We start from the raw sequence: 27585 nt of genomic DNA, 5'->3' as shown, positions 1-27585 counted from the left end.
AAGTACTGTCCATTTAATTCCACCAGTTAATTTTCGTTATCTTTGCAGATACGTATTTCGACCACAACTATGTGGTCGTCTTCAGTGTCTTGAACTTGACTCGACAAGTACAAGACACTGAAGACGACCACACAGTTGTGGTCGAAATACGTATCTGCAAAGATAACGAAAATTAACTGGTGGAATTAAATGGACAGTACTTAATTCGTCTTAGACGGTTTAATACATTCCACTAAACGAGCTTAATATATTTTTATGAAAATACCTCTCCATGTTTGTTGCAAATAAAACGGAACGCAACAATGTCTTTATCCTCTGCAGATGAGGACAAAGAGCTATCGCTATTCTCTTTTGTCGCTTGTTTTTTGCATTTTTCAGCGACAATTACATTCCTTGTTTGTGGTACATACAAACCGTATTTGAACCCACGAGTAGGGGAATTGTGGGTAAAACCGACACCACTTCAAATCTCTGATTTCAAGTGATTATCGGACAGAATTTCAACACACTTTGAATAAACGTTTGATTTCTTGTATTTCTAGTCATTTTGTAACTGGCGGAGATGTGTAAGAGTCATAATAAACAGACAATTAGCATTGATCACCATTGAGGAGATAAGTTATGTAAAATTTCGGCATCGGTGTATAAGCTTTTTCGACAAAAATTTGTTAATTTTCAGTATTTAATTCATCTCTGTTCCATAATTGAGCATCATTTTGTGTATGTTGTGGAAAAATAGTTAACTTTTCTAATTATAAACATCCACATGTATCTCATCATTATTATGTTATCTGTTGGGGTAAATTCGACACTTGCCATCGAATCACGAAATATCTCTGTTTTATTAGACTTATCATTCGCATAATATTATTCATGTATTGGAAAACGAGGCGCCGAGGAGTATAACTTAATCATAGACTAATTACACACCATATCAACATTGGGCGTGACAATAAGTCTAGAGGGTAATATTGGGTCATCAAGGAAAGCCTGCAGGTCGGATACCAATAGCGCTCAAAGAAGAACCGTATTTTTAGGCTTATTTTGCTCTTAGATAAATTCAACCCGTTCTCTAGTGTTGTTCTTTCGTGATCCATTTTCACCCCTGTAAACATGTAGCGTGTCACGGAACTGGTCATTTTCATTTCTTGTCATAACTGCACCATACGCATTTATTTTAAATCGCCGTTATAAACAACTTTTTAAAATAAGTGAAAGTTAAATGTAGGTCAATATTTACAGTAGTTAGTAAATTTGTTACTAACATTCTTATACTCTATATATTTTTCACTCACATTAAAGAAACTAAATAAAGTATGATATGTGGTGATGATTTTAAATATATAGAATTTTGTTCAACCATCTTTTATGAGTGATCCCTAAACATGAATTTCATACACAAAAATTAAAATGAATGTTGTTAAACATTTTCTATTATGTTGTAACATCATTTAGAATTGTTATGATGTTCAACTCCATAAAGACTTGAAGTGTCTGTTTTACCCTCATCTGGTGTCGATCTTACCCGCACCCCAGCTGTTTGGGCTGGAAGAGGGACTGTTCGCGTTTTCATCATAAATCAAATTCTATCAAGAAATATTGTCCTGAGACCACATGGACTGATGCATGAAGAGCCAAAGTATGTTTGTATGAAATTTCTAGACCGGAAAATTGCTTCATAGATTGGGGAACTGTAAAGTTGCTTAAGGTGTCGGTTTTACCCACTTTTCCCCTACGTTGGCTTATATCCCACTAAAATAAGATGATATCAAATGTACATATCACAATGAATCGTGGTTCCGTAAAGTGTTATACATGCCTGAGCCTACCAAATAAACGAACTTAAAAAAACCGTATTTGAACATTTTTACTAGTTTATGTGAAAAATTTTGTGGAGTGTTTTCTGACTGTTGGCAGGCGGGAGCCACTTGGAACACCTTATGCTACTGATTCTTCACATACAAGTAATCATCGACACATTGCCCGATTGCTTTGATTGCTGAGGGCATCTATAGTAGAGTTATAAATTGTATGGGAGTTGGGAAATGAAACTATAACTGTAAAAATGCCATCTTCAACAGATGTTGCAGTTTTAAAAAAATCGAACAGATTCGTTAGGAAAATTATAATTTATTTCACTCGAGTTTCATTCTGTTCAAAACAAAAGTAGATCACCTATCAGTTTAAAAAAATCTGTTTTATTGAAATCACAGCAGTTTGGCGTTTGAACTAGCATTCAGTATAAAAACATGTGAGCTTGTATCTGCTACTGAAGATGCATTTCCCGTTTTATATCTTTGACAATTGTAAAACCTGTAAATCGTGGAAAAAGTATAACTAGAACTGTAACATTACTAAAGATGCCCCAATGATGTGACTCTCAGGTGTGCTTCGCATTAGACCAACTTCGATAGTTTTATAGCAATTGAATAATTGATTTATTTATATAGTAAAGAAACAGCACTGCTACACAAATTTCAAGGTTCCTTAAAGTGTCCACTAGTACCGGACTCTATTGCGGCATGTTCAAATTTGACCAAGATCACTTTACCTGAGTGTACGAACCATTTAGAGCAGCGGTTCGCGGGAGATGTTTGAAGTTTTCGCAAAATAAAATAGTTCTCGAAACTTTAAGTCTTATGATCCAAGATCATGGTGAAGGAGGCTGGGTTCGATTCCCGATCAGAACTACAATTTTTTCGCCTTTCATGGGCATAGGAATTTCATCGTGCTAGCAACTCCAAAAAAGGGCAACTTGGCTTTGAAACATCGCAGTTAATAATGTAATGCGAAGAATAAAACGAAAAATTCTCAATTTTTGATTACTTCAAGGAATTTTTTTTGAAAAATATAGAAATTCTGAGTTAAACTTTGCGATTCTTACTGAAATTCTGAGAATAAAAAGGATAAGTATCATAAGGTGTTAGATTCTGGAAAATTTGATCTCCTGTTCTCAGAAACATGATAGAACTTTTGAAAGTAGAGTAACTTGGATTTAAAATTGAGATAATCCTGATACTGGAGATATAAAATAATGATTCGGCGGCGCCATTGGTTGAGTGGCAAGCATGCCTGATACTCATTCCAGTGTACCTATGGGCTCACTCTCAGTCATCAAATCTTTTTTATTTTCATTTCTACATTTTTTGCATGTTCTATGATAATATTAAAATACGCCATTTGGTGACTGTTGCGACTTAAAAACTTGAAAAATAAAAAAGTTATAACAGTTTTTATGGATTTTTGGGCATATTTGATATAACTGCAACTTGGCAAGGGGCAAATTGTGGCAGACAATCTCATACGCATTTCAAAAATTAAAATACAAATAATTAACTATGAATTATTACAATTAATTGCATATTATTCGGCAACTTGGCCGTACGAAAACCATTTTTTTTGTTAAATATCTTGGCTGTGCATATGCACAGCACATGTTTCGAAATGGACAAATTGATATGAAATTTGCGAAAAAGAATCCACGTGTCTTGAAGGGAATCCTCGAATCCTCAACCTCCTACTCTCTAGATAGGCGTGATAACCCCTACACAACAAAACCACTTAAAGGTCACGTTTGCGGAAAAGCCATCAGAATCCGAGTACCAACCTCCACCGCGGTTAGCTCTCTTTTTTGCAAATTGAATATCTTTCGCATGCTTGATTTGTCCAATCTCCAATTTCATATCAATTTGTCCATTTCGAAACATGTGCTGTGCATATGCACAGACAAGATATTCAACAAAAAAATAACTATGAACTGTCTGTTGAACCTGAACTGTCGAGCGGATGTAAGGTATGTTTAATCTAAAACCATTTCTTACTGTTCAAAGCAGAAATCAATCTTCGGTATTTTGCCATTACCCCTAACTTCAAGTAGGTCTTAACATCATTGTTGTTTCGATCATAACTTCATGCAAATATGCTTTTACTGGTATGCAGATTATTATAAACCATTAATTTTTCCACAAACAGTTTAGTCTCAAGGAGTTAATAAAACAATGCACCATGCGTCTCCATATGCTGAAACTTGCCTGCTCAGGGATTGGGGATCTCGGGATCATTTGGAACTGACTTGTCTCTCAAATCTCCAGCTGAGGACAAATCTATTGTGCAGGACCTGTTTTTGGTACACTTACCCACTGGTGTTTCGCTAATAGGTCGGCTATTTAGTACGGAAAGCATAATGAAGGTTTACGTTGGGGGAGAATTCCAGAAAGGCGAGGCTGTGGTAGTACCGGATTGTGTTAAAATAATACTCGAAGATACTAAATAGAAGCATGAATTATTTTAACACAATCCGGTACTACCACAATCCCGCTCACCTCTACTCTTTTCTGTGAATCTATTTGGTTAAAAAAATTTCAATTCTATGTCAATTTAGTTTTCCAGTCCCAAGAACATTGATCAAACAACAAAATCATAAAATCTTCAACCATCGTTCTTTTCCATTGCTTTTCATATTATTTTTGTGGCTCTACGTCTATCTCAGCCAAAGGCCAACTGTTTCCTTTCTTCCTTTTTTTTGGTTCTTGTACTCTGTCCATCACTACCGAAGTTTTTTCATTTTTTTTTTTCAGATCATCTTGCTTCTCCGTCTATTTCCACCGGAGAGCATTTCTCATCTCTATTTTTTTCTCCTCCTGCTTTCTCCCGTTTACACAAAAAAATACCCCGAATCATGGCCAGCTACCAACCGCGCCATGTCGGGGCCGAGCGAATATCCTTAGAACATCCGTCTGTAGAAGGAGTAGCATTTTTTGATCCCCAAAAGAACGCCACCATAATGATCATCCCGATCTTGGCGAATAATGTTAAAATCGTGGAAGTTGATTTCATCTTCAGAAGAAAGCCATGTTTCACAGAGTTTAGCAATTCAAATCTCATTCAAATAATTCATGCTTCTATTTAGTATCTTCGAGTATTATTTTAGCACAATCCGGTACTACCACAGAGGCCTCATTGCTCCGTTCGAGCTCGGCAAAGCGGAATAATAACAGTGGTGGAAATACTTTAACCAAGGGCCATGCTTTTCAAATAAGCTATCACTGTGGAACTTTTTACAAACTAAGGCCTATTTATTGACGTCATTTTCAGGGGGTTTATACTTGCGGTTTTTGGTGTGGTAGGGAACCTCTGGTTCCGAATGCTGGAGGTGTGATCCGACAACGAATGCCGAACTACGATGGTTTGGTGATCGGCGCCAGGCTCAACGGCGGATTACCGCAGTCGGCGATTACAGGCAGCAGCCAGACGAGATGGTGCGGAATCCAAAGGCGAACATGCAGCTTTCGCAATGGCGAATGGCTGCAGAGGAACTTGTCGCCGGGTGAGGGGGTACATAGGCGTTCGAACCGTGGGATGCTATCGACAATGACGACTTATGGCTGGCATTGGCGTTGGTGCGTCGCTAGAGGTGGCTCGTCGTCGCTTTCTCCGGCCGTTTGCTGGGAAAAAGCCCAAAATAAAAGAAAAAGGCCCTTGCCTCGGACCTAACCACACATTAGACCCCTGTGACGTCACTAACACTTGTTCCACAATTTTCACAATATTATAATTAATTTTTACCTTTCTCTTATAGTTTTCGTCTTGCTTGTCGATATTTGTGTTCGTATAACTAACTTTTAACAATCAGACTGGAATATACAATTAGTTTAACGACAATTTGAACGCTTACTAACACTGTACAACACAATTTTAATTCGACGTACTACAATTAGCCGTTTTTACTAACTGACTAACACCTAATTAAAGAAACAAAAACACAAAGCTAAAACAATTACACCACATGAGGATTTACTTTCTAACCTCTATTTAATAAAAAGCTACACACGCTCGCTACAGCTTTTGTGAAGATACAAACCTCGTATGTCGCGAAGCGGAAATTTGTTTTTTTCATCTCACTTATAGGGGAATCGATCATAAAGCTGAATACTTACTAAGGAGCGCATTAACTTACTGATGAAATATCTGGAAGACGTCATTAGGCTAAATCGTATAATAAGAGTACTATTAAATGAACGCGCAAAAGAAATCGATTTTTACCACTGTTTTTTGAAAGATGTGGACCTAAAATTTAGAAGCCTGAATCCCCAAGACAAGAAGGGCTCTTATAAATTCCACAATGTGCAGCAAATATTCAATAGCTTTGAAACTATCAAAGTAGGCCTGATTCGAGGGAAAACAGATAGTCATATTAATAATAACCAAAGTACTCGGGACTGTTAGTCACTAACAGTGAACCATCAAAGGCGAAATATTTTACAGAATTCCGCTTCTATTACGAAACGAACATCACAATACTTTAGAATTCTGAAAATCAAATTCAATAGAGGACATTTTGAGTGCTTTGCATTACCAAATTTGCACGGAATCAACGAAGACTTCTTAGTGTCCAGTTTTCCAATTATTCAGAAATCCATCTTGTGACACTTATGATTCTGTAAGATGAATTAAACAGCAGACATTTTAAGCGTTCTTTGTTACAATGGTTATACAGTGATGACCCGATTTTGTCACTCCCCGATTTTGTCTACCCCCCATTTTATCACGTCCCGATTTTATCACGTTTTCGACCTGATTTTGTCAACCCAAAATTTTTTGTCATTCTTTTTATTCTCGTAAATAATACCACAAACAACATTGACATTCATGAAATAACTTTCACTGCTTGTAATTTATTACGAACGACTTCTGAGTACTTGGGAAATATTCTATAAGTAATTTCGACAAGAAATAACGGGTACTGTTCACGCATTTAGCCTTTCCAAGGCATAAAATGATTCATATTTGTGGAATGAATTAAAAAATTGGAAATATTTTTTTTTTCAATTTTGTCACATACCCTGTTTAATCACCCCAAAATTCACCAGGGGGGTGATAAAATCGGGATATTACTGTATTGGGAAGTAAGTCTTTTTTCTCTTGATTTTTGATTAGATACGACTAACTTAACGAGAAATACCCAAGGAAATATCAAAAAAAAACAAAACTTTTTGTAAGCTTCTGTGTGAGTAAATTCAACTGTGGACCATATGATCATTTATAGTTACAATGGTCACTTCTGTCTGGAACCCGTAACACATCTTCCCGGCATTCTTGTTTCATAAAAATAAAATGACCGGGTCTGGATTAGCTGGGTAACCCATTTGCGACGTATAATATCTCCTGATTCGACAAAATTTAATGGACAATTTTTTTAGGACTTTTGACAACAATTCCCTCTTCTGGAGCTCCTCATTGGATTCTGATTGTCTGGAATAGTTTATTATTTGTTCCAAACTTATCTTGCGATATATGCGTTTCAAATATCATTAATCGACAAATCAAACTCAAACTTCAATGGTTACTTCCGAATGTTTTGGGGTCGTAGGATATTGATTGTGTTCATTTTTTCAACATTGAATCTTCCACATGCTGTATGCACATTAGGGTGGCTCAAATTAGTATGGGAAAAACTTTTTTCAATTTTTCTGATGGGCCGCCCTCTTATTCGGTTCTGTTTGATGCCCTGATGCTCTGGACAAAATTTCAGCCAAATCGGTCAACGTTTGGGTGGTGCTAAACTCGTTGGAAGTTTATATGGAAAAATGTATGCAGAAACATCCAAAAACAGTGATTTGCAATTGGACGGCACAATTTACGATCAAGAAGCATGATACTCATTCAGATCTTGGACAACTTAATACAGAATGTTATGCAGAAAACCGCGAGAAGATTAGAGTTTGCCCGGCTAAGTTATTAGCATTTCTCTGTAGTGGGGTTTGAGCAAATTTCGTTTCTTTTACCTTTGAAAAGAAATAAATTCACCCCTACAACACTCCAGTAAAATACTAATATCTTTGTCTAGTAAACTCTAATCTTCTCGTGGTTTTCAGCATAACATTCTGTATTTAATTCTACAAGAACTGAATGAGTATCATGTTTCTTGATCCTAAATTGTGCCGTCCAACTGCAAATCACTGTTTTTGGATGTTTTTGCATACATTTTTCCATATAAACTTCCAACGAGTTTGGCACCGCCCAAACGTTGACCGATTTGGCTGAAATTTTGTCCAGAGCATCAGGGCATCAAATAGAACCGAATAAGAGGGCGGCCCATCAGAAAATTTTAAAAAGTGTTTTTTGGGCCACCCTAATGCACATCGAGTTTTCGATTCCGTTGTCTTCTTCTTCTTCTTCTTCTTCTAGGGCTCTACTTTCCAACTAGATCTTGGCCTGCTTTTCAACTTATTGCTCTATTAGCATTTCCACAGTTATTAATTGAACGCTTTCTATGCCCGCCAATGCATGAGTATGTATCTTGTGTGGCAAGTACAATGGATACATTATACACAGGGAGTCAAGAATGTTTCCCACCTGAAAACATCCTGGATCGGACCGAGAATCGATCTCGCCATCTCCGGATTGGTAGTCCCACGCCTTTGCACGCAAGACTAACTGTAGACCCCGGTCCCGCGAATTTTTTTTAAATGTTTCTTTGAAAGATTTCTTATTTTTTATTTTATTGCCCCTATAACAAAGAACAGCAAATACTACTTTCATAATTTCTGTTGAAATGTTCAAATTTTCAGTATCTACCTATGTAAGAGCTAAGTTCGCAAACAAATTGCATTTTCACATTGTCGGTAAATCTGGTACCTGAAATCTAAAAATAGTCTTTCTCGAATTCGGACGTCTACGATTTACAAAGCTTGCAAGCTCAAAGTTCGTCAAAATAGCTTGAGGCGTACAATTTGAATTATCTCCCCCAGTTTCGTGCTGGTTTGGCATCGTTTTACTGAGTTAATCTTCAGGAACGGCCTTCGCAACAGTTGCAACTCAGAGATCTGGAAAACAACGAAAAAAAAACAAACTCCATGTGGCCCCCTCGCCCTCTCCCCCATCTGGTGTAACTATGCAACCAACTGGCAAAGTTGTTTTATGTCTTTGTGCATGGCTGCTGATTGTATGTTTTGCTTGGAGAGTGTGGCGTCAAAGTGATGCAATCAAGCTTTTCGATGTTTTCTAAATGTAGCTTTGGATTCATTATTTAATGGCTCCATTTTGATTTCCACATTCAGATCAATCATAAACCTAAAAATGCTTATTATCCATGAACGAATTGTTATAGAAATTGATTTTCAATAGGACAATCCTAATAACAAAAGTATCTTCTTCTGTTAGTAGTGTTTGAATTGTCAATTTTGAGTTTAAATTTGAGATCAAGCCTAGCACAAAAATAACCTAGTCTATTACTTACTATTTATTGGTTATACCAAGTCGAGTATCAATTTGCTCGACAGCTAAATTTGAGACCACTACCCCCTCCGCATTGTCTGCCACTCAGTGGACGCCTCAAGGTGGAAAAATCTCTAGAGCGAAATCGATTGCTACATGCGTATGATGGTGCAGACGAGGCGTTATAATGGCCCGTGCACACTTCCATGGTCAGATCGGAAGCCAACTTTCGGACCATCGCACGATGGTGCAGCAGTCCGTTGCCGGTGGAAGTCATGCAAAGCGGAAATTTACGCTACCCTTCGACGGTGTTTCCCAAGAAGTCGACGCTTAACTATGGAAATGTACTCAAACAATACTTAGTAACGTAAGAGGCCACAGCGCGCCGAAACAGAAGTCATTCCGAGCGAGTTGTCGACATGGAACGTGTGTTATGTTGAGGTTTGTTCGGAAGGTTGGAAATGTGTTGCAAGATGTGTCGATTAACTCTTTTAACAAGCATTTTTTTCAAGTAAGTGGTTGACTAACATGCAATGAATCTTAAATGTAGATGGTTTTGAGCAATTCCACATAAAAGGTCATATTGGTGTTTATTTTTTTTATTTATTCGCAATTAGTTACTGAGTTCATACAATCTTATTGAATGGAGGCGCATGGTTATTTAATTATTTTTGTTTTCTAATTTACACATTTCCTACCTAATTCAATCTACTAAATTCAGAAGATTGTTAAATAATTGATCATAATACTTTAAACTAGACACACCTAGCACAGGAGTAAGTATATTAAGCAGCGAATGTAAAGGTGATACATTGTCAATGACTTAATGATAACAACATTGTCCTTTCTGGTAAATGTCAGGACAAACTCAACTCGCAATTGATTGTCTTCCACGCATCTATAGGAAGGTAATCTGTTTTTGATGATGTTTTTTTTTAACAATTTATCAGTTGTGAATGCTTAGACAAAAACATAGTCATCTGTAAAAATGATTTCTTTTTTGCGTCTAGAATATACAAATCATAGCAGTTTGTAAAGTTTACAACAAATGCCTCACTATATTTGTTGCAGTTAAAATTGTGCTCTACACATTGGAACGAAGGCATCATAGTTAGTCTCTTTTATTGCATGTTGTAAGCATTTTTCAGGGATAATTATACTCTTCCACCTTGAGTTACTTTTTTGAATCATGATTAACGTGAATTCTGGTGTTTTTTACCCCAGTTCTTCGTTGAGTTCTTGAGTTTCTGTCAAGATTGAAACGTTTCGGTTTACCATTATTTTGTTTCTCTGAAATTAAGTTTTTTTTAAGAAAACAGTATTCCTACCTCTGATGTTCCACAAGCCTATCATTGGCACTCTGGCGCGGTGAATTGCTTTTACACAGAAAACTGTTTTATTTTACGATCACACATCATCGTTAGTCCGCCTTAGCTTCGCAGTCCTCCGCACAGCATCTCGCAGAGGCCACTGATGGTAATGCTATCATCTTAACCCATCGCATTATCGTCTTTCCGTCAAGAGAGGTTGCCAAAGTTATAGATATATAGGGGGCGTCCGTAAAGTACGTCATGGCTTAAGGTAGAGGGGAGTCAAGAAGTGTGATGTTCCGTACAATAAATTTAGTTGCCTAATATGAAAACGTGACGTAGAGAAGCAGGGTGCTGCATCTTGCAGGTCGTACGTAATTTGAATCTTCCCACAGGGAGGTAGGTGCTAAGAAAAGGTCACTACCACGGTTATTGGAACAACGAGGATGGAAGGCGGCAGGTAAACGTTAGCATTTTGGCTTGCCTTGGGAAAGTTCAGAATGAAAGTTGATCCATTAATGGGAATCGTTCATCTTGGAAATTGCCGCCCTGCAAGTGGGGGTAATCGATACGATTTCCGCACAGAAAGCCAATGGCCTATCGTTGTTCTTGGCTGATGGTTATCGTCTCGGTACTTTATTGCGAGGTGTCAAATATACAGAATCGATTCAGGGAGGGTGACTGTTCCTATTTTTTTTTATCTCATTGCTTCAATAGTCTTTTCATAAAAAAATACAAAACAAAGGATTCGTTTATTTTTGTTTTGAACAGTAATAAAGTATTTTACCGATTAGGATAATTTATTACTCTGTTTCGTGATAAGATAAATTTGGGTCTGTAGGAGGAAAAATAGAACAGTCCCCCATCGAAAGGAATTTAACTATAAGTCTAGCTTGTCGAAAATTTCATCTGTTCATAAGATAAGATTGAAAATTCCTCAATATGCGAAAAACTGTTCAATCATCAGTCACTTCACGGAGGTATCAGGTTTGTCATACAACCATTAAATATACTGATAGGACCGACATGATGCCGAAATGACCAATTATCGTTTCGTTAAGATCGTTGTCGATAGGCTTATCGCATTTTTTCTTCTGCCGCGTTCAGCATCGATAACGAACGGCTATCGCTGTAAATTGGGCTCACTGAACAAAACGAAATATTCTTGTGAGGACCTAGGTCGTAAAGGTAATCAATGATTGCTTATGCTGATTTCCGAAATTTCGTTGGAAGCTAATCTAGGCAGAAAACGCGGATTTCTGTAAGGTGTGTAATAACTCGGTTCTACTTCCATTGCCAAGGAATCCGTGAACAAAAATAATTGTTCAGGTTTGCTGCTTAGGCGCTTGTGACACAACAGCGTTAGATTCTGGTGCCCACGACATTGTTTCGAAATGGGACACCAAGGGTCTGTCTCATTTGGAGAATTAAACTTAAAAGTGACAGTTCAAAAATAAAAACAATCACCCGGTCATAAGATTGGCTGGTGCTACCCAGCAATTCCAATAGGACATCGATGGAAAATGATTCGATATCTGTCAAAAGTAATCTTGCTCTGCGAGCAGGGTTATTTGATAATTATTGAAATGTCACTTTTAAGTTTAATTTCGGTTTAATTCTCCAAATGAGACAGACCCCAAGAAGCCGGTTTTTATTGATCGTCAGTATAGTGACGATTTTCTTTCACTCGAAAGAATGTTCATGGTGTTTTCTGAATCTTCTTGTTTTCTGATGTTGCCTCTAATCAAGATCTGAAATAAGAATGGAATGCAGCAATTGTACCTTACTCATGATCAAGGTTCACTGCTATCGAGGCACGCTGAAAATAAGTCGAATGAAATTAAAAGGGAAGCACTATAACAAAGGAGGAGGAAGCACCAACAAAAATGTGCATGTACATAATTTTAACGCGCCAACAAGTAGTTTGCTTTTCAGTAGGGGAACTATTCCGATCTTCATCTCACTGAGCATATATTCATCTCATCGCAAAACAAAGAAATACAGCACCAATTCCATCGCTTCTATTTGTCAACATGCGTGCTCACTGCTGAAAAAATATTCCTCAGAAAACCATACCCCATACTACATCCCAAAATTTTGTTTTAAACCTTTAAAAAAATCCTGCAACGGAGAAACAAGATTTTGGTTCATCATTAAAAATCATTAAAAAAATGTATCTTGTTATATTCACGCGAGCTTCCCAGAAATAAATATAGAATATGCAATGAAACACCAAACGCATGCTTTAAAAAGTAAGTTTGAGCAAATGTGTGCGTCTTTAGAAGCGTCCATTTATGATTCGCCTTATTCCCGGCAAACGCTTAAAGTAACCTTAATGTGAATTCTCCTCTCCGGCAGAATTAGTAAATTTATTGAAATTTTTGCCAATAAAAAATTATGTTTACTAGTGCGAGTAATTTTATGTTTCAAAAGAAGGCATCATCCACTTGTTTGCCATACTCCGGGAAAACGCAGTCATTGAAAGAAGGCGTATTTGAGGAAAACGCATGAGTCAGAAAAATGTAGCATCCAATCATAGATTGCAACATTTTATTGCAATCCTACATTAGTTTCGTGTACAGAATTTGCGACATATGCACAGATTGCATTAAGTAAATGGCAGGCCGTTGCATTAGGTCTCCTATCACGAGAAAATAAGAACTGGTTATGTGTTTGCGTCTACATTGAATCTAAGTTTTACACTCCCGTCGAGGAGTGAAATGCTGTATACTTTGACAATCTCAGCAACCTTACAAAAAAATTCGGCCAAAGACGAGAGTTGAACCCGGACCCCCGCATTGACGCGCTAACCATATGGACTACGTGGATTAGATAATCATAATATAATCTCATGTGGGTACCAGGGATAGAAATGAGTAATACGAGTGGAATAAGCACCATGCAAATTTGTGTTCCTTTCCATCATTAAGCTAAATGGAATCGGGAAGATTATGTGGGTTAAAGTTATATTGCTATACACGATTCATATACTTGTTTTAGAAGGAGCCAACGAGATTCGTTTAGATGTATGGATAGAAATAAATAAACCAACTTAACGCAATGAGCTGGCATACCAAGTATGACATTTTCTGATTAGTTTGCATGCGAGATTTGATACAAAACGCTTAAAAGAAATAATGTCACACACAATTATTTTGAATGTTCACCTTTTTCCGAGCAAATGCGTATTTTAAAAGAAGGAATAATCTATTCGTTAACCTAAATCCAGAAATACCTAAATCCAAATACTACCACAATAAATTCTTGAAAATTTTCACGTTAATTTCTTTGAAATTTTTAAAGAAAAATCTTTTAATTTTCACGGAAAATCATCTAAAACTCCTCCGATTTTTTTTCGAAATTGTTTTGCCCAAAGTTTATTCGAATTTCCATGGGAAATATTCGGAATTTCCAAGAGAAACTATTCCATAATTCAACATGTAATTCTGTCGAACTTCCAGAGAAATTTCTGAAGTGTTGGAGTTTTCGTTCGATATTGGCTACCAAATGAGTGCTATTTGACATGCATGAGGTAATAGTATTTTGTGCAACTAGTTGCAAAAAGATGATTTTTTCAGCACGAGTTGAACGTTTATCCAACGAGGCTTGCAGGGTTGGATAAATACAACGAGTGCTTAAAAAATCGAGTTTTGCAATGTGTTGCAAACGCTATTTTTTGCAATGACGAAACATGGGCTTAAATATGATAAATCTGTACCAATATAGTACAATTTTATTTACTTAACATGACCAATCTTACTAAAAACCGTGTTGCTGCAGAAAACAAGCAGATTCCATATTATCGTGCCCCATTGTTTGGTCGACAGACCCTTTGATGGGCATGATTTGAATTTATTACGTGACACAAATTTGTATTCTTAAGAATACACTATTCGAACACTTACCCAAGCCAATTTATTCTTATGCTGGTTCTTATGCTGGTTTTCCATTATAGCACCTAAATGAGTTAATATTTAAAGCGAGGGAAGGCGAACTTTGTGACAATATGAATCGAACCTAGATGAATACACTACTAGGTGTTCAAATCTGCCAAATTCACGATACAGCCATCTTGGATTTTAGTATGGGAGAGCTAGCGAGTTTGTTTACGTTTTGCACTGAAAATTAAATTGTCATCCCCGTCTTCTTCTCTTCCATGAATTTGGCAGATTGGAACACCTAGTAGTGGGGGCAATATGCCCTAGCTAAAGAGAAAGATGATTAAACGTCAGATAGCCTTATGGGCCCAAGTAGTGATTTACCCTACCTACTCTTCCCTTCTTCAAAAATATGCTTTTCAGAAGGAATCGTTCGATTCAAGATGAATAGGGGAAGAGGCCCCCTAGTGGCACTAACCTGAGCCAATTATAGAAAATAAAAATGTAGATATCAAACATTCGCTCTTTGTTGCTACACCACTGAGCCAGAATGAATCTTCCCACTTTAACAAAACGGTATCATGAGAAAGACAGGAAACCCGTCTTCGACCAGAGGTCGTACAGACTGAATACTTAACATCTAGAGACAACGGACAGGACACATAACACCCAGTGGACCAGAGGAGAATTTTTCAATCACGAAAAGTTTCCTCCTTACCGGGCGGGAATCGAACCCACACTCCCTAGCACATGCGTCTAGACGATTGACGTCACTAACCGCACGGCCACGAAGCCCACTAAAAAACGGTATCATCAAATGAACACCTATCTGAAAATCGTCACAGTGCTCGATACAATTATTGTTTGAAACTGTTAATCACAATCCGGCATTTTACGTGCGGCAATGGCCGCCACAATTTAGCTCACTTTTTAATAGGATGCATTCGATTTGACGTTTGGCTTGTGTCGTGTGACACCGCAGCGATCATCATCATCATGAATTCATCATTATGATGATGAAAACTTATCGTTTTTGTGTTATACGACACAAGCCAAACTTCAAACTGTTTCCACCCTACCAAAAACTGAGTTGGATTGTGGTGGCCATTAGCGCTCGTAAAATGCTGAATTGCTAAACTCACGCAATTCAGGTGATTATACAATCATTCAATATATTATACAATACGGATGTTTCATCCCCATGGGTGTTGTGGTTCTCTCAATTCATGCTCTTGAAAAATCACTAGAAAAAAGCACATGGTTTCCAAGATGGCCGATTTGTGGCTTTGACAAATAGGGAACTGTCGTTTGGCCGAAACCCATTTGGCCGAATGCCACTAGGCCGAACAAACCATTTGGCAGAAACCCATCTGGCCGAAAGGGTCGTTTGGCCGGATAGGTCATTTTAAAAGTGAGAAATTAGGGATGAGCAGAGAGACGTCTCACTTCTCACTCTTCATTTTTCTTTTCTTACTGTAAAAAGTGAGAAGCACGAAATGAAAAGTAATGGAATGTGAGGAATGAGGAGGGAGAAGTGGAACGTCTCACCTCTCACTCCTCATTTCTCATTTCTCGCTGTAAAAAGTCAGTAGTGCGAAGTGAGTAGTGAGACGTCTCCTTACTCACTTCTCATTTATCACTTCTCGCTGTAAAAAGTAAGAAGCGCAAAATGAGTAGTGAGACGTCTTACTAATCACTTTGCGCTCCTCTTGTTTTACAGAAAGAGGTGAGAAATGAGGAGTGAGAAGTGAGACGTTTCACTTCTCACTTTTCATTTATCACTTCTTGCTGTAAAAAGTGAGAAGGGCGAAGTGAGTAGTGAGACGTCTCACTACTCACTTCGCGCTCCTTATTTTTTACAGCAAAAAGTGATAAATGAGGAGTGAGAGGTGAAACGTCTCACTTCTCACTCCTCATTTCTCACTTTTTAAATGACCTATTCGGTCAAATGGCCCTTTCGGCATAATGACCCTTTCGGCATAATGCCCTCGTAGCACAGTTCACATCAATTAGGTTGCAGCAACTCCAATGTGACTGAATTTGGTCGCATATGAGTCACAGTGACTGATATGTAACAAGTGTGCTACTCGGGTGATCCTTTCGGCCTAATGACCCTTTCGGCCAAATTACCATTTCGGCCAAACGACCCTTTCGGCCAAATGACCTTTTCGGCCAAATAACCTTTTCGGCCAAATGACCCTTTCGGCCAAACAAACCTTTCGGCCAAACGACCGTTTCGGTCAAATGACCCTTTCGGCCAAATGACCCTTTCGGCCAAATTACCTATTCGGCTAAACAACTTTCGGCCAAATGGCTTTCGACCGAATGGGTTTCTGCCAAACGACCCTACCCCACGTGCTACACCTCAATAAATCAAATAAAAGCTTTTTCAAATGATGTTTTGCAAGAATAACTATTTTTTAAGCAGAAGTGAACCCCATTGCAGTATTACACGGCCCACAAAATTCAGGAAAAGTTGCTTCCTGTCATCAATATCAATTAAATAATGCAGTCGTACACATGTTAGGTTGGGAATGGGGTAAGAAACCCTACCAGTGTGGAAACTGATATCCCTTCACTGGCCGCTGCTCAGTTTCCACACTGTTATTTTGCTGGATTGCTTTAAATTTTAGCAAAGAAAATAGGTTCATAATAATACTTTACTTGCTGATATTGTATTGTTCCATTTTAACATAAATAGTACATAAATCATTTTTGTCAATTTTGAATTTTTTATACCAACGGCTTCTATTTGCAAAAATCCAGCATGGGAATTACGAAAAAATGGTTTTTGACAACTAAATCTGGACCTGGGCAGAAGCCATGACCAGAATAACAAAACATGAAATGGACTTGATTGATATAAGAGATAAAAGAACAGGCAACAATATCGCAAAATTTACAGCGAAATATTTTTTAAATATCTAGATATGCTATGGATAAAACCACACTAATGAATGTCACATGATATTGATCACTTCTTACAAAAAGCATAACTTAATCTCCTCATGATATTTTAGTGCAAAATATTGATATTGTCGTCTGATCTTTTTTCTTTTATAGCAATCATGTCCATATCTAATTTTGCTATAAAGATATAAAAAAATACAATGGCCATTTCGTTGCCAGAAAAAGTGGTACATATACACTATACAGTTCCACCGACTGAAATCAGCTTATTTAAAAGAGAATTCGGCAACATGAATGTTTTTACTGCCAACGATTTTCGGTATTTGTTGCATTTTGTTCCTATTAATAGTGGTGCATGTGCATTAGACTGGCCCAGCTTAGTATGGGGGGAAAAATGTTGTCGAATTCCACGGGGCACCTCCCAGGATTCTGTCTTTTGGTGAGAAAATCAATCTCTCAAAATTTCAGCTCACTCAATCGCTTGTTGCATAAGCTGGCGCATTTGATTTGAAGATTGTATGGGAATTTTAGTCAAAATATATAGGAAAATACACCTCCGCCACCCATTCGATCTGTAAATTGGTTCTGATTGCTCGATTGAGCTCAGAATTGCAAAAAGGGCAGTTGGTATGTAACAGAACTATTTCACAGAACATTGCACGATGATTAAATGAACGAATTCCACGACAACTTTTTGTTTCCTGGGCCAGTCTAATGTGCATTTTGTTTCAATAAACTTGAAATTTGTAAAAAAAAAAACTTCGCTTATTTCTTACTACTATCTTTAGGCACATCAATCATAACATGTTGGTACAAATAATTTGCAGAAAATTTGTAAATTCGAATTTATTATTCGATGTTTTTGGGAAAATGCGTCTCCTGAAAAAATTACTCAATGTGATTGTACAACTGTCACCGGTTCATTTTATAAGATAAATCTTTTATTCAAGAGTCTATTTCTGGAAGTATTTACCACAAATATGTGTGTTTAACATGCCCAAAATCATTTTGTTAAGAAACAAGTAGCTTACCATGAAGAAAAAATAAACTAAAACGAAAATATAATTACCAAAAATATTACATCACAGAATCGCGATTAACTTTCTAACTGTCTCTTCTGCACATCCAACCTCCATGTTCTAAGCTGATTGTGTTTATGTTCTGAGGTGATTTTCATTAGGCAATCGTGGGTAAAGATTTCCAACTGAACCACCCGAATCAAGCGTCTAGTCGCATGTAAAATACATCGGAGACGTACCAACAAACTAACTAGCCAAACTCCAGAGATTTCACGATATCTAATTCAATCGACAACCTCATGTAAATTAGTATAGCCAAGCGTATGGATTCCATACTAAATTGATTTTCAACACGGTTTCAACTTTATGAACAACATTGTACAAAATGACAATGACAACTTTGTACACTTGATTGATTCCACAATATTTAGCCAAATCGGCAATCTAATGAATAATATAAACTATCGTCGCCAAGCGGATGAATTCGTGACTAAGCTTTTCGTTTTCGACTTTCGTAACATTAATATACAATATGACAACTTTCTAAACTTCACATGAAACATGGCAGAAACCCAGTAAAATTTTACAGATCCCATCATATGGAGCTGAATTAGAAATTCTATTTTTATTTATTTTATTATTCTATTTCTAAAATTCTAAATTGCACTCCTTTATATTTTTTGATGTTCATTCGATATAAACCGATATACCAAATCATTTCAGCTATATATCACAATTAATAATGTACTACTCAAAATAACTACCGTCGTCGGAGGTTGCAATGGGTCAAATGGGGGTGAGAATGGATCAATGTTTCAACTTAATATAATGCTTGTAGAAGGGATTGAATGTTTCCAAGGGCAGGAAACTAAAATTCTCACCCTCTAGATCCATTGTCACCCCCCGATAATGGTAATGCTTTTTGCCGTTTAGAATTTGTTTAAAAAATGGGTCTTGGGCAAAATGCAAAAGGTGGTGTTAAATGGCACACTGTCATGCAAAATTAACGGTGAACGCATGGTTGTTTGATTCGAAATTCATGCGGGTGAGTTAACAGAACCACATATTATTGATTTTGGTGAAATCCAATAATTTTTTTATCATCTCGATTTTGAACATCTAATATTGAATTGTGACGACAATTATCACTCATAAATGTACTACAATGCACCATGTTCCCCTATCACACTCATTCCAAGAATGATGTGCCATCCAGACTACGACTACAGACTATATTTTATTATACATATTCTAATCTCAATCATATACTGAGGAATTTTTTTCAGAGTTTCCGGCAGAATTACCCACTTCACAATTGCCTGAGAATTTTTTTTAGAAATCCCAAAAAAAAAACATTTTTGTGATTTGCAGAAAAAACTTTTTTGTAGTTTCCAGAGGAGATTTTTCTAGATTTCCAGTGGGAGTTCTTTGGATCACTTAAAAATTTTGTTCACTTATTTTTGTCACATACTACAATAATTGTTCGCTAATTAGAGAGCAACCTCACCCCAAATACCGAATGTCGTTCAATATTTGTGGCGTGTCGATAAGCACCAACGTTGTTTATATAAGGTTCAAAATTGATTAAAAAAATGATAATCGTTCGAAAACATTTTTTTCGGCCTTTCAAAATTTTTAGAAAATTAAAGGGAGGGGCGTTGGTTTAAAAAATATCTGTATAGCAGACATTCAAAATTAGACAAAATCTCATAACAAAACGAGTTGCATGAGATTATGAGATGATTATGACTTTTACTGGTTTAGTGTCAGTTGAAAAGAAACTAGGGAAAAAACATTTTGATCATGAAAAAGTTTTTGTTAGAAAATGAGCTCCAACATATTCCAAAGTAATGTGATTTTCATACCACGTTGGGATCTATTTACCTAGATAAAGTTTTGCACTTTTTCGAGATTTTCTAACCGTTGCGACATATTTTCAACCACTTCTCGACGTTATGACTAACATTCCTATTCACTTCTATAAAAAATACGACTGATCTAGTAGCTCTATGTTTTTTATTAGGTGATTTATTAAAAAAGGCAGCCTAAAAATAGTCATTTTGTGCAAACCAATTTTTTTGACCCAAAATAGAAGCTAAATATTTTTTTAAATTGGACGCAAAATATTCGGAAAATTACATCACGTTTATTAAATGGATATATTATCTAGAGGATGCACCAAAATTTTCATGGACCATTGCATTGCACATTCATGCATTTCAATTTGTAATAATCGACAAGTGTGCCTATAATTTCTGGAACAGGTTTAATATTTAAAATCGTTTTTTTAGTATAGAATAAAGATTTTTTTCATATTTCTATTTCAAAATTTGACTAATTTTGCGATAGTCATCAAACACAACTTTTTTGTAGGATTTCTGGGATTGGGTGCCGTCAGCTTCAAATACGATTTGGAGCGAAATGCGTCTATTACGCATAAATTATTTTTTTAAGGTTCTTATAGCAAATTATTTTATTAAGAAAATTATTTTGAGCTTTTTAGTGGAATGTCTTCACTTGTCATAAAACGAGTTTGTACAATCCCATTGAATTCCACCACTTAATTGTATCTTGACAGATACGTATTTCGACCTCAACAGTAAGGCCGTCTTCAGTGTCTCGTACTTGTCTCGACTTAAAATTACATCACCAGTCGAGTCAAGTACGAAATTATTTTACACAAATTCTTGTTGTCCTAAATCTATATTACAGAATATTATGCATTTTTTTTGTGAGAATTTGTCCCACTGTGCGATGCATTTGTTTTCATAATTTCTTGTGATGTTTACTTAGATGGGCCTAATATGGTAGGGTTTTTTTTTGTCTTGATATGTAACTGGTCTGCAGTGTCCGCATTGACTCTCTGGGTTGTGTACGCAGAAAGAAGCCATGTCAAGCAGGTCATGCGACGAATCACCAGTCCGACTACCACGTCGGTTATGCTTCGGTTGATTCAGAGGCTCTGTTCTACCGTTCCACAATTGTGTGATGGAAGAACTAAAGCTGTTAGGCTATAGAGTAGTAAATGTAATTAGCATATATGAAAATGAAACAAACTTCAGAATAAAAGTTTAAAGATCTGAAGTACTATGCAAGGATGTTATCGATCATTTAGTAATCTGCCTTCGATCATTTAGTAGTTTGTCAATAACTCATTCCAGAGGCTAAATTTCAAAATGTGTTGTATGGTGGACATCTAGTGCAAAGGTTTATCTATAACTCTGCCTAACAGTTCGTTGTTTGGATTTCACTAATAGCGGAGCTATAGCGCAAGTAGCAGTAACTTAGACTAAATGATTGCATATTTTGTTATCACTTAGTATAAGTATAGAAACTAGCACCGTAACTCCTTTAATAGTGGAATTCGAACATCGATCTGTTAAAGAGAGTTGTAGAAAAACCTTCGCACTAAAAGTCCACCATACAACACATTTTGAAATTGGGCCTGTGGAATGAGTTATTGACAAACTACTAAATGATCGAACGCAGATTACTAAATGATCGATAACATCCTTGGTACTATGATTTTTCAAACTCAAAATCGGTCTTTGATCAGGATTACTTGTTCTAAGAAGTTGTTTGAAATTTGTAAATACCCCAGGGAAAGCTCATTAGCCTAATGGGAACTCGATTCTTTTACGAGCCCATTCTGCGGTTCCCCATGTCACTGCCGTACGACTACCAGATTAATATAAGCTGATAAATGTCATTCACCGCTACACTACTGGCTGTTGCTGTTTTTCCGTGAGTTTCGTGCTTCGTGTTGCGAAGATCCGCTTTGCTGAACTATCGTTATGGTACCTACCAGTAAGGGCCACCAAGGCGGGTAATAAAGAACGAAGCTTGCCGTGGTCCGCGAACGGTGGAAAAATACCTGGCTCTAGAACACGGCCCAGGTGAAAGCCAAATAACTGTTGGTTGACTTAAATGTATTGGCACCATGATGAAGTATACAATGAATAGTCGAAACTATCGAAACAATCTGTTTTTGCTTTTTCATATATCAAACTAAAACAATTTAAAAAAGTAAATTTTCAATAGAATATTTGACAAACCAGATTTACCAAGAGTTTCAGCTTAGTTAATTAACTAATATTTAGCATAATAATAAGCATATTTACAACACAATTTTTGGTACGTAGCATTGCTCGATAACATTGCAACAAGTTGAATTCGCTTCAATTTTTCTTTATTAAAAACAAACCACGTCGTTTTGCAGATTTGTCCTAAGCACTATTTCAGCCGGAAGTCTACGTAAATAATTAAACTAATAATTTCCTACCGATTACTTCTTTATTATGAGGCATTTTCTTCTCCACATTTTTCAACTGGAACCACGATACACTCGAGGGAAAAGTCATGACGTGCCAAACTTATAGGCTTCCCGGTACCTCTGCTTGTTGGTTTGTTTGGTAAGCTCGTGTGGAAGTGTTGAATTAAAGGAAAAAGTTAAAGTTCACGTGCGCTTCTTGGGAGGCGGCAGCTATAAATTTTGGTGGCTGTTGAAAAATAAAGTGCTATTAGAGATTATGCCAGTTTTTTCGCTCATTTATTCAGTACGGTCTTGTGGTGTCGGAAATGAGCCTTAGGGAAGATTGGTAAGTGTAAGTCATTAAATTTCAACACAGGATGGTGGTTTAAATATAACTGATTTAAAGGCGAATAAGCTTTGAAAAAAGCTTTTTTAAAAAAAACTTCGTTACTCAGTAATTAAAATTGCCAGATAGAGGCTGAATGGACGAACGAAGCAAAGGTGACTGATTATCTATCAGTTTTCGCAAATAATCAATGATATTAATAATTTTCTACAACAGTTTTCTACAACAGCTGAGACAATTATTTGTTTCACAATTTTATACAGGGGCACTTGCAAGTCATTGTTCGTTTTTTTATTTGAGGATGTTGTTGTCGTCGTGTACTATGGTAATAATAGTTTCTAGAATTTTGCTAGTTTTTATAACATTTCGCATATTTTGCTTCAGAATTGAATTACCAATCAGTTATTTAACCCAACCTTGGTAAAAAGCAATAAGGATCAATGTTCAAATATCGAAATTCAATAAAATTAATAAGTCATTTATTCCATTTTAAACTTGATGATTAAAACGATTATTGTGCACTGTTCCTGCAAAACTAATATCATTTGTATTTTTTTCGTATCTATTTTCAGAACATTTTAACTTACGTGCCGACAGCTTACGGAAAACTTCGATCCATATCCAGAGCTCGGAAAGTGTCGAAAAGTTTGCCTACTGGGGGAAAACATACTGCACCTGTCCAAAAACCCATAGCAGCGTGTGGGCACCAGTAGTGTGAGGAAGGAAAAGTATCCTCAAAGTAGCGACTCCGCCCGCGAAAATTCGTCGACCGGTTTTAAGTGGTTTCCTCCTAGTGTGGATACGTGTGGATTAAATATAGCCGGGGGAAGAGGAAAAAAGTTTCCCATGTGAGTGAAAGGCAGATGCGCGTTTCAGCTTTTTTCTTTCGTTCGGCGCTTTGGCGAGAAAGTAACGACGACGACACCACCGATGTAAACTAAATAGCTCAACTGGAGTATAAAGTGTGAACACAGTAAATTGGAAAAGTTTTTAATTAAAATTCACTACCTACGTTTAGAGCCAAAATAAGCAAGCCAGATCATCTGTGTAAAATAAGCTGTTTTGCGGAACTCGCTTGTTACGTTGTTTGTGCTTTTTCTGTTTTCGGTGTTTTATATTTGAGTGAGTGATATATAGCCATCCGATATCTAACATTAATCGTCGCAATACGTCAGTCAACGAAACTCGTTGTAAATTGCTGCTTGCTCAGGTAAGGAATCACGAAATAAAATTCAGTTTTTAGATGGTAGAAATAAGATAATTTATGATACTGTTTTGTGCAGTGTAACTACCTTTGGGTGAGCTGCAGTCAGATGATAACGCAATGAGATAATTGGATCAAATGTCCAGTGGAATTTTTCTTATAAAAAAAGTCCGTTTTGACACAAATCTTGATCATGATTCGTATTCTGAACATTCGGGATTTTGTAGGTAAAGTTCGTAAAAACAGAGTTTAGTTATTTACTATTTCTAAAGATGGTTTTATTGTGCATTAAGATTTAACGTTTGCTCTGTGAAACGGTTTCATTTGACAGAGCAAACGTCAAAACTTCTTTTGTTCCACATGCCAAATTGGGTTCCATTTGCTTGATTAGTACCCGAGTTATGCAGAAATGTGTGTTTCATTTCTATATCAGCCCCCTCCTTCCTGCTAGTTCGGGGAGAGGTCCTAAATAATCATAGAAACATTTCTCGTACAAAAAAACCTCCACGATCCAAATTTGGTTACATTTGCTTGATTAGTTCCCGTGCTATGCAGAAATTTGTGTTTCATTTGAATGGGAGCCTCCCCTTCTAGAGTGGGGAGGGGTCTCGTACCATCTCAAGAACCTTCCTCGGCCCCAAAAACCTTCGCATACAAATTTTCACGCCGATCATTTCAGTAGTTTCTGAGTCCTAAGGGTCAGACAGACAGAAATACATTTTTATGTATATAGAAGAAGAAGAATAAGATATCCCTCGAGAAATAGGTAGTTAATTTTTTTTTCATTTTATGATCATATCATTTTAGCACAGCTTGTATATTTCTAAGAAAACTGCTCATCATAGCTAATTATTTCCCAAGGAATCAAATCGAATGTAATAACCTTTATTTTCCCTTGCTTCGGCCATTGAACTTATCGCAAGTAAATCAACCTTTCCCGAAACTGATCATAGCAACCAAATCGAAAATCATTTTCATTAGTCATCCGGTTGAATCACGGCAACCGCTGCGAATGATGCAACTACCAAAAAATGTGATCGATTCCGCAACAAAGCATCCGCTCCAAGTCAGGCAATCGCAGCTTGCATCTTTCCGTCGAGCAGCTTGCGCTTATTACGGCGGCGGTGGTGCCAAAAATACCTGCAACTTTGCCTCGAGTACTTCACAGCCAACCGCTCCGAAAAAGGCGTGCAAATGAGATAAATCTCTGTTCCCTCGTGTGTGAAATTTCTTCGCTGGAGTCGCGCCACGTCGCCGCCGCCGCTTCGCCGGGAGATTTTATCGAACCGTGTACCGTGGATAAATTACCCCGGTAGAAGTCACGGTGGCTCTCATACCCAAACTGAAGTGGTTGTTTTTTTTCGCGTTTGCCATTCGCAACCATCACCTGTCGTAAGGATTGGGCAACCGTTAGCGGCGCTGTCGATGGAAACAATAGGACATATTATTTGCACAATGGAACCAGTTGTCGTTTGTATGGGCTCTCCGATGTGACATGATAATTTTATATTCGGTCATAATTAGTCGGTATGGCGCAAGAATTGAAGTGACGCACTTTGAACCGCTCAACTCTGTCAGCGAAATTTTAAATAAACTGTCAATTTCTACTCGTGTTGTTTGTATGTGTTATCCGGATCCTGTATATCAGTTACAGTGTTTGTAAAATCATTCACAAATTTCAATCGTCGAGCCCTCCAGCGATAGCAAACTTGTTTGCGAACTAAAAGTAATGCATCACACTTGAGTTTTGCATGCTAGATAGCATCGTTTCCCTCATTTGCCAATAAAAAAAGAATCTTCAAAGCTTGTTACGCAACTTTGGGATACGATTCGTATATTGCACACCAAAACTGGCTCAAGTGTTTTTCACCGAATAACTCACGAGATGATGCACGATTCAGTATATCCAACATACCAGAATTTTATCGGAAAAGTTAACCACGTCCAATGTGGCTATCCACGAACTAATGGACACTGGCGGAGCCAGAAATCTTGTAATGATGGGGCACCTATGAAATATGATGGCGTACCTAATAGGAACTCGAGTTTTTTTTTATTTGGCGTGTTTCACTTTTATTTTTGGTGTAATATGAATTAGAAAATGAGAATAACATTCGATTGGCGATATTTCGTTAAACAAAAAACATCATTAATTTCCATTTGGCGTCATAGAAAAAACCACAGCAGAACTAGTAAGACGCATCAATACCACTAGCGTGCACAGCGATCATGTGAAGCGGGGGCACGGAATGACAAAGGTGCATAATAGTTCAAAGTGGTGGCGTGGTGCGAGGTGCGAAAGGTGTATAATGTTATAAAAGGTTTCTGATTATAATAGCTTATCACATGGTGTAAAAATGATCACCCAGAATAAGGTGCAAGGAGATATTGATAAAAGAAAGAGCTTTTCGAACAAATCACCCCACCGACAGAGTGTTCTGTTTAGTTTCACAATAATATTAGGGTGGTAAATTCAATCAACCTTGCTTAATATGTACAAAAACACCTCGCAAAATACTGCCTGGGACGTGAAGCGCTACTACGGGCGTTCAAAAAATATTCACGCCCGCACTATCGCAAATGTATCATGTACAGAACGCTCATAAGACCGGACATAAGACATGATCCATGCTCGAGGAGGACTTGCAAGCGCTCGCAGGATTTGAGATAAGGATGCTTAGGACCATCTTCGGCGGTGTGCAGGACGGTGTGTGGCGGCGAAGTATGAATCACGAGCATGCTCAACTATACGGCGTACGATGGGCAGAACATGTTGCAAGAATGCCAGGCAGCAAACCTTGCAAGGGTGGTGTTTTCGACCAACCCGGCAGGTACTAGAAGGCAAGGAACGCAGCGAGCGAGCTGACTAGTTGCAGAACGACTTGCCAAACGTGGGGCGCAACCGTGTATCCAGTTCCCCGCTAGCGATAATGGCTGCCAGCTTGCCTGTGGGCTAGTCTCTGGAAAAACTTACATATTTTGTATTTTGTATTGTTGCAGTCTTTTGTACATGCTAAAGTTTTTTTTATAATTGTTTTTGGGTATAGTAGTATCCCGAGAAACATTTCAGTTTTACGCTGGTTTTGTACAGTAATCAGCACTGTTACAAAACACCGAAATATGACACAACCAGTTGTCGAAAATATGTTTTATTTCATGAATTTCCGGAGAATCCGCAGGAATTTTCCGAGGAACTCCCAGAAGACAATTTCAAAGGAATTCCCAGAGGAACTACCGGAAAAAATCCCAGAGGAACTTCTAGAGAAATTTTCATGGGGATACCCAGAGGAACTTCTGGGGGAATTCCCAGATGAACTTTTGGAATAATCGAGAAAAATCGGTGGGATTCCCAGCAGAACTACCGGAGGAGAACTTTCGTAGAGATTCCCGGAGCAACTTCCGGATAGTCTTCTGTAGGAATTTGCTTGGATTTGGACGAATTTCCGGAGG

At 37.4% G+C, this 27585-nt stretch overlaps 1 protein-coding gene across 5 annotated transcripts in view; it reads left to right on the top strand.

Annotated features, from left to right (window-relative positions):
• LOC134213660 (protein phosphatase 1 regulatory subunit 14B) overlaps positions 1-27585 on the top strand; it is a 212633-nt gene that overhangs the window by 76515 nt on the left and 108533 nt on the right. For all 5 annotated transcript variants that reach the window (XM_062692915.1, XM_062692914.1, XM_062692911.1 and 2 more), the window contains exon 2: positions 23504-24141. The gene's annotated coding sequence lies outside the window, so the exon portion shown is untranslated. The remainder of the gene's footprint in view (positions 1-23503; positions 24142-27585) is intronic.

Source organism: Armigeres subalbatus, chromosome 2, assembly GCF_024139115.2.
Source record: "Armigeres subalbatus isolate Guangzhou_Male chromosome 2, GZ_Asu_2, whole genome shotgun sequence".
Classification (NCBI taxonomy): domain Eukaryota; kingdom Metazoa; phylum Arthropoda; class Insecta; order Diptera; family Culicidae; genus Armigeres; species Armigeres subalbatus.
Note: the sequence above shows the minus strand (reverse complement) of the source record. Positions and strands in the feature narration are given on the sequence as shown.